The 10,377-nt window shown below is 35.8% G+C and overlaps 1 long non-coding RNA gene across 2 annotated transcripts; it reads left to right on the forward strand.

Moving 5' to 3' along the window:
* The first annotated feature begins 4,055 nt into the window (after positions 1–4,055).
* Positions 4,056–5,305, forward strand: LOC128855874 (uncharacterized). 2 transcript variants are annotated; one of them, XR_008453770.1, is made up of 3 exons: positions 4,056–4,142; positions 4,223–4,485; positions 4,598–5,305. It is a non-coding gene; the product is annotated as an uncharacterized LOC128855874 (long non-coding RNA). The 2 variants fall into 2 exon arrangements; XR_008453771.1 differs by having other exon boundaries at positions 4,094–4,485; positions 4,598–4,878; positions 5,180–5,305.
* The last annotated feature ends 5,072 nt before the right edge of the window (positions 5,306–10,377 follow it).

Raw genomic sequence — 10,377 nt, forward strand, 5'->3', positions numbered from 1 at the left:
GAGCAATTCTGAGGCCAGATTTGGATTCAGCGCATCATAAACCTTCGGAAATATATAGTCTGGTTTCTGGGTCTGAATGTTGGTTAAATTTTGTCGGCCTAGTTCCATTAAACACGAAAGATACGATTATCGTAAAAACTCAAACTAATAAATTAATTTTAGTTATCAATCCGAATTTTGCATGGACAGAGAAGCAGATATTAGTTTAAATTATTTCGGATACTTTTCCTTGTAGACTAGTGTAATTAGTGATCGTATCGCTGGAAGAGCTAATTGCGATACACCGGGCATATTGAAAACAAAATATTTGTATGTACATATTTAAAAAATCCAAGACTCAATTACATAGCCAACTTTTACTTAAGCAATATCATAGTTTCAGACCTGTAAACTCAGTGGATTTGTCAAAGGTGACATTTGAGTACTAAGTATACACTATGAACCTTTGCAGAGCAAACAAAGAGTCTGCGGATATTCATTTGGTTTCATTATTTCAACAATACCTTATCCAGCACTTTGGATATACTTACATAACAATGAAAGTGTTGGGTATTAGCTGAGTAAATTTACAATATACAATATACAAATTTAACACCTCTAAATGGTATGGTATGTCAGATTGGCACTACTAATTGAGTTACAATGTAATCGAGTTTAACAAACAATCGGCATAAGACCTATTGTGGACCAAATTTTGACCAAATTCTCTCTCGTTCCCTTTTATGTGGCCATTTCACATGCGAATGAAATGCAATTTAGACATGGTGAAAACATTTTTAGAAGTGTGTTACGTAGCAGACCGTTATTCGACTCTGAGCGAATTTGTCAGAATCGGCTGGCGCCACTTGGGTCCCGAAGCGATTTGTTTACGAAAAAAATTAGATTGTGTTAGTGAAAGACGAAAAAAATCAACCAATGACAACACTTTTTTGCCAATTGAACAACGACTGATTGAACGAGTGTGTGAATATGTGAGTGGGCGAGTGTGAGAATATTTGTGTGAAATTATCGTGCAGATTTCGGCTGGCAATAAAGTTGTGTTAGTGATATACAAAAACAAATCAACACAATCTCAACTCATATTGCTTCGTTGCTATCTGCACAACGACTGATTGGACGAGTGTGTAAATATATGTGAAATGATCGTACATAATTCGGGTACCGAATGCACAAATGACGTGGCAGCCAAAGTTCCCCTCACAATTTTCTTGTTCACCATAACTACAAGTAAATAGCAAACCTGGTAATCTATCATCCTTGTCTCAAACATACTTTCATAAAATAATTTTCATTGTAAAGTTTGTTGTAAGAGCATAAACTACATAAGCTCGAGAAGTTCACAGAAGGAGTGACAGCATTTGGATCAATATTAATATCAACGACCGGGCTGAACATGCATTGCTGCCAATTCTACTTCCGTGGAATGGATCAACTATTTTTCCACCATTTTTCACTGATACCATAGATATTAAACTTAGGGAGTCTGGGTCTTGTGGTCTTAAATTAATACATTACATGGTTTTTTGGTGCCCGACGATTCCTGTAATTTTACAATTATGATCAGCCGCTTACAGCCTTCAAAACGTGCTTAAGCCAAGCTTCTCTAACTTGCACCTTGACGTTGTCCCCAAAAATAAATACATAGAATATAAGAATCATACATTTTGAAAGTGGTGTGAGTATATTTTTTCCTCAATCAAGATATTAAGTATAGGGTTACTATATATTAAGATAGGGTTAGTATTTTATATGATTAAAACAAAAATAGAAAAATTGTAAGTTCGCCAATATTCCGAAATACTTATATTATATAGAGGTAATTTAATTTCATCTTTGTTTTAAGAGAAGATACATAATTAATTTTGCGGCTCAAAAAAGCGTACGGATATTTTCTGAACTGTCTTCTAATATTATATATTATATATATATGTATATAAGGGGTTTTTCAATAAGGGCGGGTATATGTTGAAATGGAATGTCGTGGCGTGGCACGTAGCGCCGTCCTGCTGGAACCACATGTCGTCTAGGACCTAGGTCCATATGGTTCAATATGGGCCATAAGAAATTGGAAGGGCCACCACGTCTACCGAAAAATGGGCGCAATGCGCGCAACGTTTGCGTTAATGAACACTTATTTTGATAATAAAGTTTTATCATTTGAACGTGCTGTTCAATTGTGTAACTTGCCATGATGATTTGGCATAAACAACTGAATAATAAACAAAAGATTTGACAGATGTCACCAAAACAAAAAGGCAGCCACAGGGCGCCAAAATCGACCCGCGTTAATTGAAAAATCCTTTATAACTGGCGCGTTCACCCTTTTTGGGTGTTTGGCCGAGCTCCTCCTCCTATTTGTGGTGTGCGTCTTGATGTTGTTCCACAAATGGAGGGACCTACAGTTTCTAGCCGACTCCGAACGGCAGATATTTTTTATGAATGGCTTTTTCATGGCAGAAATACACTCGGAGGTTTGCCATTGCCTGCCGAGGGGCCGCCGCTATTAGAAAAATATTTTTCTTAATATTGGTTTTCGAACCGACGTTCTCTCTGTGAATTCCGAATGGTAGTCACGCACCAACCCCTTCGACTACGGCGGCCTCCAACATTACAACTCACTTTATCATGCCCATTGCTGAACTGCTACAACAACAACATTCAACAACTGATATATACAAGGTGAAGTCCAAAATTAACAAGACTGGCGTCATAAAAATGTTTTTGATGGCGCCAACTTTTTAATGAGTTAGTGCGTTGGAAGTTACATCCCTAGCTGACTTCCACTGAAAGCTTGGTGACATTCGGTTCAGTGGGAGCGAAGTTATTGCATCTAAAGTGTCAGTATGTTTGTGTCATCGGTAGAAAAATGAGTTTCGAACATAGGCTAATATTAAATTTTGTTTTCAAATCAGTAAAACCTTTGAATGGATAAAAAAGAGTATGGCGATGATTGTCTATTTCGTGCCAGAGTTCATGAGTGATTTACACGTTTCAGTGATGGTTGTGAGGACATAAATGAAAATGAACATACGGACCGCCCAAAATCAGTAATCACCGAAAGCTCCATTGAAATTGTTGGTAAATTTATTAAAAATGAATCGAAATCATCACTGAAATTCATGGAATCGGAGTTGGATATCTCCAAAACATCGATTTATCACATTTTAACTGATCATTTGGGCTAACGGAAGGTCTGTGCATGTTTCATTCCGCACAAGTTAACTGAGTACAAAAAATTGCTCAGAATTCAACATTCGAAAGACCTCATTAAAGAGGCGAGAACTTCCTTTACAACATTGCAACTGGTAATGAAACGTAGTGTTTCCAACATGAACCTGAAACTATGCGTCAAAGTGCCGAATGGAAGGCCCCAAACGAGCCACCACCTCTGGTTTGGAGAAGTCAAAATTCAAGTCGATGCTCATTTGTTTTTATGATTCCAAGGGAATCGTCCACAAGGAGGTCGTGCCAACGGGCCAAACCGTCAATGCAAGTTTCTATCTTGGAATTTTAAAGCGATGCACTCTTGTGACTGATTTTTTGACTAGAAATCGCATTGTAACCATCAATAGCTCACGGTATTTGCCTGGTGGCCATCCAAGAGGCTTTTACCAACATCCTGAAGGACATTCCGGTCAATTACCTGAAAGATTCTTTCGAAAAGCTTTAAAATCGCGCAAAACAGTGTATCGTGGCCAGAGGGGACTATTTTGAATAAATAAACTCGAAGTTATCAGATCAAAGCTCCTGTTGTATCTATTTTAACTCAACTTATTTTGGACTTCACCTTGTACAAATGAGTATTAAAAGGTTAGTTGATGTGCCTCTTTAAAACTTTTAGTTCGGTTGAAAGTGAAGTGCATATGTATGTACATATGTATATGAATTGAAATTAAACTAAATAGAGAAATATGAATATAGAACAGCTGATTGAAGAAAACAACTTTCTCGTTAGCAAATTTATTTTTGTCAAACAGTTCGGAAAATTAAATAATTTATCGGAAAAGATTTCTTTTTTTTTTTAATCAGCATTCTCAAATCAAATGGTTCATTTTAGTTAATTCATGGAAAAAGATTTTTAGTATATAATACATATGTTTGTATATTCTTATGTATGCAGGGATATAAGAAAGAATCAAAAGGTATCAAATAAAAAATTGTAACATTTGCAATCAAGTCACGCACTAACAAAAGTCAGTTTAATCAACGCAAACGCATAAAGGAATACGGAGAAAAGGTACGAAGAAACTCATTTCCTACAACTGAACTGCAGACTCAGTATTGCATATCTAATGGCAAAACATAAATGGAAATTACACCTTTGAAGTGAATGCAAACTTGAAAGTTATGGGCATTCTCACCACGAATGGGTGTACCTGTTTAGAAACTTTTCATTAAAAATTACGCACAAGCTGTGGATGCACTATTTGCTCATTTTAGTTTCTAAACTTTTTGCAACATGCATATACATAAATTATTTTAGATGTGAGTGTATTGTTTTCCATACGAATTCGCTTTCAACCCTTAGAAAATTCACCATAGCACAATGGATATAGAATTTAATATTTAACTCTCACACAAAATTCCAAATATGCAGGGTGGAGCATGCGCCTTACCGCCTTAAAATCCATAAAAAAATTGGATAAGGAAAAAGAAATGGACAAAGTATGTAAGAATGTTTGTAAAAGCCGAACACGTTGAAAAAAAGAGGCCAAGTAGGGTGATTTTGGTTGGTGGCACCAAGCGGCACGGATGAAACATGCGTGGGATCATCAAAATGAGTACTACTATGCCGATTATTGCCAAAGCGGAAGGAAAATAGGCGGAATGCATTAACAGCCGCATGAACAATGTACAACAAGCCGGAAAGTAATTAGGGTAGCAAAGTTTATTGAATTTCAAGTTGAGTCATGAAATGTTAAGCAGTGAACACATTTGCAATTACAACAATAACATCTTCAGGGAATACTCGCATGTGTAGTAGAAATATTTTATAATCTAATATCTAATTGAAATACACATACTGGTGATTGTTGTTGTTGTAGCAGCTGGCTAAACAAGCACAAAATGGTCAGACTGCTTGGCTCTAACATCACTGCCAACATCGATGCCTCCGGCCTCCTTCGCTTTTCTGACCCATTCAAGACTTTAGTATATTTCGTTTCATATTTTATTTTAGCTGCATGGTGATATTTTATTTATAGACAACACTCAAATATATCTAAAGAATACATAGCGTCAAAACAAATGAGAAAAAGTCGCTGAACTAATAAAAATGAAAATACTACACCCGGCCATCGGCAGCTGCTCTGACCAATTCGAGTGATTTGTGAAATCAGCACATCTTTGTTGCTTGTTTATTTGTTAGTGCAACAAATTACACAAATTGCTAAGCAAACAGAATGAATTCCTAGTATTTCCTAGCATTCAAATTTATGTTGATTGCAATAAAATTTTGGATGGTATTTGTACATCTGAGGAAAGCATTTTAAAGAGATTTAATTTGTAACAAATAGATAAAATGGCTTTGCATGTATGTACCTATGTGTGCATATATTAGCGGGGACTAATGTTGACAGATTTGTTGCTGTTTTAAAAATGTTAATTTATAATTAGGTGAAGAGATAATTTTTATATAAAAAAGACGATTTTTAAGAAAACAGCCATAAAACTCTCCGACATGAAACGACTGGAAGCATTGAAATGTGGATTATCCGGAGATTGCTCAAGATACCACCGACCGACCTCGTTTCTAATGAAGAAGTGCTGCGAAGAGCTCACGGCGACAGACAACTAATCAAGTGTCTAATCAAACGACGAAAAACTTCATATTTGGGGCATATTCTACGAAACCCAAAATATGAACTGTTGCAACTCATATTGCAGAGCAAGATTGAAGGAAGAAGAGATATCGGGCGTAAGCAATATTCTTGGTTGTCCCTTCCCACAGTCCCCAGGCCGCGCCACCACTCTCATTCGTCACTAATAATCGAATATTTGCTTAAATTTAATCTAAAAAATCTTAGTTTTTCCTATTTCCCACTATTTATAGCACACTCTAGACTTCATAATCCGCATAAGCTGTTCAACTATGACCCAAATACAAAGTTCAAAAACGGTTTGAGATAGAAAATTAATAAAAATAATTTGGCTTGATATTTTTCTGATTGGTTGTTTTGATTTTATTCAACGAGGCATAGCAACGGATGCCGGGTATTGTAATATTATTTTCTATGAAATTATTGTTCGTAATTCTTTTATATACATATACTAAATCCCTCAAAACTACTCCTACGCCAGCGGGGTCGCGGGTTAAAGCTAGTTCTCAAATATAGTTCAAAATTTAAATTTAAAACAAAAATTTATTACTTTTAAATTGTATAATCGCTTACATTCGATTACGAATAGCAAATAAAGAAGTTTTTTTTTCATACCGGTAGATAATCAATTTTGTGTTCCTTTTAAACATTTCATAAAGTCATGATTGGTTAGGCTGCCGAAGGCTGACCATAAACCACCAGGCAAGCCAAGTGCCGAAGATTCTGAAATAAGTATTTAAAAGAAGTCTTATTTTTGAGCTTTTTTGGAGTGTTTCTTGTCAACTTCAAAAAAATACCGTTTTCTGACGGTTTTTCGAGTGTTGAGCGTTAAGATTCATTTATGGGAACATTTTAGAGCGAATTTTTAGCATTCATCTATACGAATTAAAAAAAATCGCAGCGTCTTGCTAAGTGAACTTTATATGAATTTCACATGATTTTTTGTATTGTAGAACATATCTACATAGAAAGATTTTATTTCATTTTTTGGTAGTACAAATTTTTGTTTTCCTATCATGAAAATTTCCAATGATTTTTCCTTAAGCAAGTTTCTTCATATATTTTTCCATAGAAAAGGTTTTAATTTATTTTTGATTTCATGCATTTATTCATAAATATAAAATAAATAATATTTATGTTATTACTTTTTAATTATAATTCTTTATATGTTAACAAAAATAAATAAATAAGTAGAGATGGAAAAGGAAAAGTAGATATTTTAACTACAAAATGGTTTAAGAAAAGTAAACTAAAGCAAAAAATACCTCGAAATGCTCAAATAACCCTAAAAAACACCAGTGAGCCAACAAAACCGAATCAAAAGAATCTTGAAATATGGCTCAAAGAGTTCCGATATTCCCAGAAACCTTATCAAAAAACGCTCATTAGACTCCTCGCCCGCGTTGAACGGAAAATCGTTCATTTAGGGAGAAAAAAAAACTTCGACGTAAACGGATGTACCAGGTGAAGTCCAAAATAAACAAGACTGGCGTCATAAAAATGTTTTTGATGGCGCCATCTTTTTAATGAGTTAGTGCGTTGGAAGTTACATCCCTAGCTGACTTCCACTGAAAGCTTGGTGACATTCGGTTTAGTGGAAGCGAAGTTATTGCGTATAAAGTGTCAGTATGTTTGTGTCATCGGTACAAATATGAGTTCCGAACAAAGAACTAATATCAAATTTTGTTTTAAAATCGGTAAAACGTTTACCGAAACATTTGAATTGATGAAAAAAGTTTATGGCGATGATTGTCTATTTCGTGCCAGAGTTCATGAGAGGTTTACACGTTTCAGAGATGTTTGTAAGGGCATAAATGACAATGAACATACGGGCCGCCCAAAATCAGTAATCACCAGAAACTCCATCGAAATTGTTCGTAACTTTATGAAAAATGAACCGAAATCAACGTTGAAATTCATGGAATCGTAGTAAAATATCTGCAAGACAACGATTTATCGCATTTTAACTGATCATTTGGGCTTATGAAAGGTCTGTGCCCCTTTTCATTTCATTTAAGTTAACTGAGGACCAAAAACTGCTCAGAGTTCAACATTCAAAAGGCCTCGTTAAAGAGGCGAGAAAAGACGAGAACCTCCTTTACAACAATGTAACTGGTGCTGAAACGTGGTGTTTCCAACATGAACCTGAAACTAAGCGTCAAAGAGCCGAATGGAAGGCCCCAGACGAGCCACCACCCAAAAAATCGCGTTTGTAGAAGTCAAAAATCAAGCCGATGTTCATTTGTTTTTACGGTTTCAAAGGAATTGTCCACAAGGAGTTTGTGCCAACGGGCCAAACCGTCAATGCAATTTTCTATCTTGACGTTTTGAAGCGTTTGTTGCATTGCATTCGTCGAATTGGCCCGGAATGCCGCAAAGAAGGAAGCTGACGTTTATTATATGATAATGCACCATCTCATCGATCCACTCTTGTGACTGATTTCTTTGACTAGAAATCGCATTTTAACCATCAATCACTCACCGTATTCGCCTGATATGGCTCTCTGTGACTTCTACCTCATCGGAAAATTGCATTTGGCCGTAAAAGCAACACGTTTTGCGTCCATAGAGGCCATTCAAAAGGCTTGTACCGACATGCTGAAGGGCATTCCGATCAATGAACTGAAACACTCTTTCAAAAAGCTTTTAGATCGCGCAAAACAGTGTATCGAGGTCAGAGGGAACATCCTGGACTCACAATCAGTGGTGTTATATTTTTACGGCTGTACATCTTTTAGAATATATGTATGTATAATATATATACACACATACAGTGCTGGTGAAAATAAGAGCACCAAGCACATGTTTTTGTCGAAAAACAAGCATTTGCGCGAAAATTATCATTGGGAAACACGTTTTTGTTAGAAAAGGTGACTTTTTAAAAGACAAAACAGATAAAATATCTATTTAATTTTCAAATATTGGCCGCGGAAAGCACTGCAGTGAAGAAAAAAGGACAATTATTAAAAAAATGTAGGAGGGCAAAACCTTCGCCGAAATAAGTCTGTAACTGGACTGCTCAAACAAAATGATTAGTAATGCCAAGAAATTTGTCCAAAAAGTAGAGTTTCATGGACGAAAACCTATTATGCCGCTATTACTCTTCAAGCGATTAGTTAGACAGAGCAAGAAGGAGCCATTCAAGCTAGCAACGGAGCTTAAAAAGGGCCTAAATATTGGTGTATCTGTTGAAATCATTCGCACTTGACTGAGAGACAATAATTTGAACGCTTGTAGTCCGAGAAAAGTTACGCATTTAACCATTAAACACGCAGGTAAAGGCATGGAATTTGTAGGCAACACTCCAATTGGCCAGTGGAAAAGTGGAGAAACATATTGTGGACAGATAAGAGCAAAATCGTGTTGTATGGAGGGACTGGTTTTGATAGTTACGTTAGGAGACCACCAAATGAAGAATTTAGACCGATGTACACGAAAAAAACCATTAAACACGGGGGTTCCAGCATTATGATATGGACGTGCTTTTCCTATTATGGAGTAGGTCCGATTGATTGGATTAGAACGATCATGGATCAGGACGTCGACGTCGATATCCTGCAAAATGTAATGCTACCATATGCAAAGGATGAAATGCCATTAAAATGGGTCTTCCAGCAGGACAATGATGGTTTGGGGACAACAACATCAACGTCATGGAATGGGCCCCACAGTCTTCTGATCTCAACCCAATTCAGAATTTGTGGACTGATGTTAAAAAGGCAGTTCACACTTACAATCTCACTAGTAATGTGACCCTTTGGATGGTTGTTAAGGAAAGTTCGGAGAGAATTCCGATTACTAGATGCCAGGATTTAGTGGATTCTGTGCCAAGGCGCTGTGCGGCCGTAATTGCCAATAAAGGATACTCAACAAAGTGTTAACATACTAGTTAAATAGCATAGTTATGGATTAAAAGAACTTTTGTTTTACATTTTTAAGTTCATTTTTTGTTTTCGCCATTGTGATTGAAATAGTGTCATATTTGTTACCGCCTTTTTTTGACTGAAATAACTTATTAAGTGAATATATTTTGAAATATGCAAGAAATATGAGGTCTCTTCTTATTAAAAATATGTGGATAGATTAATTAATTAAGTAAAATTATTTTATGTTAAAAAAATTGAATTATTTTCAAACTTTTTAAAGTGTGAATTTCCCAACATCCTATGGCGCTATTATTTTCACCGCAGCTGTACATATGTACATATACATACATACATATGTATTATGGAATTTTTGTATAATGCAGAGAAACACTACTCTTTAATTATAGAAAAAGTTTACTAGCGTCTACCAGTTTTTATGCATTACAATCATCATAATATAATTATAATAATTTAGGTAACAAACTGAAGAGCAACTCTAGACTTATACCATATAATATAATTAGAGGGCATAAGCACGTTCATATAGAAGACTGCCGCCCCATATGGAAAAGAAATTAATTATCATTGTACGCTTCACAGACATGATCAGCGATCCATCCATTTGAGTGATGGGTGAAGTAGTTGCCTATTGAAGGAGTGGGTAAAAATATCAATCAAAATAAGTATTTGAC

The sequence above is a fragment of the Anastrepha ludens genome, chromosome 2 (assembly GCF_028408465.1).
Source record: "Anastrepha ludens isolate Willacy chromosome 2, idAnaLude1.1, whole genome shotgun sequence".
Taxonomy (NCBI): domain Eukaryota; kingdom Metazoa; phylum Arthropoda; class Insecta; order Diptera; family Tephritidae; genus Anastrepha; species Anastrepha ludens.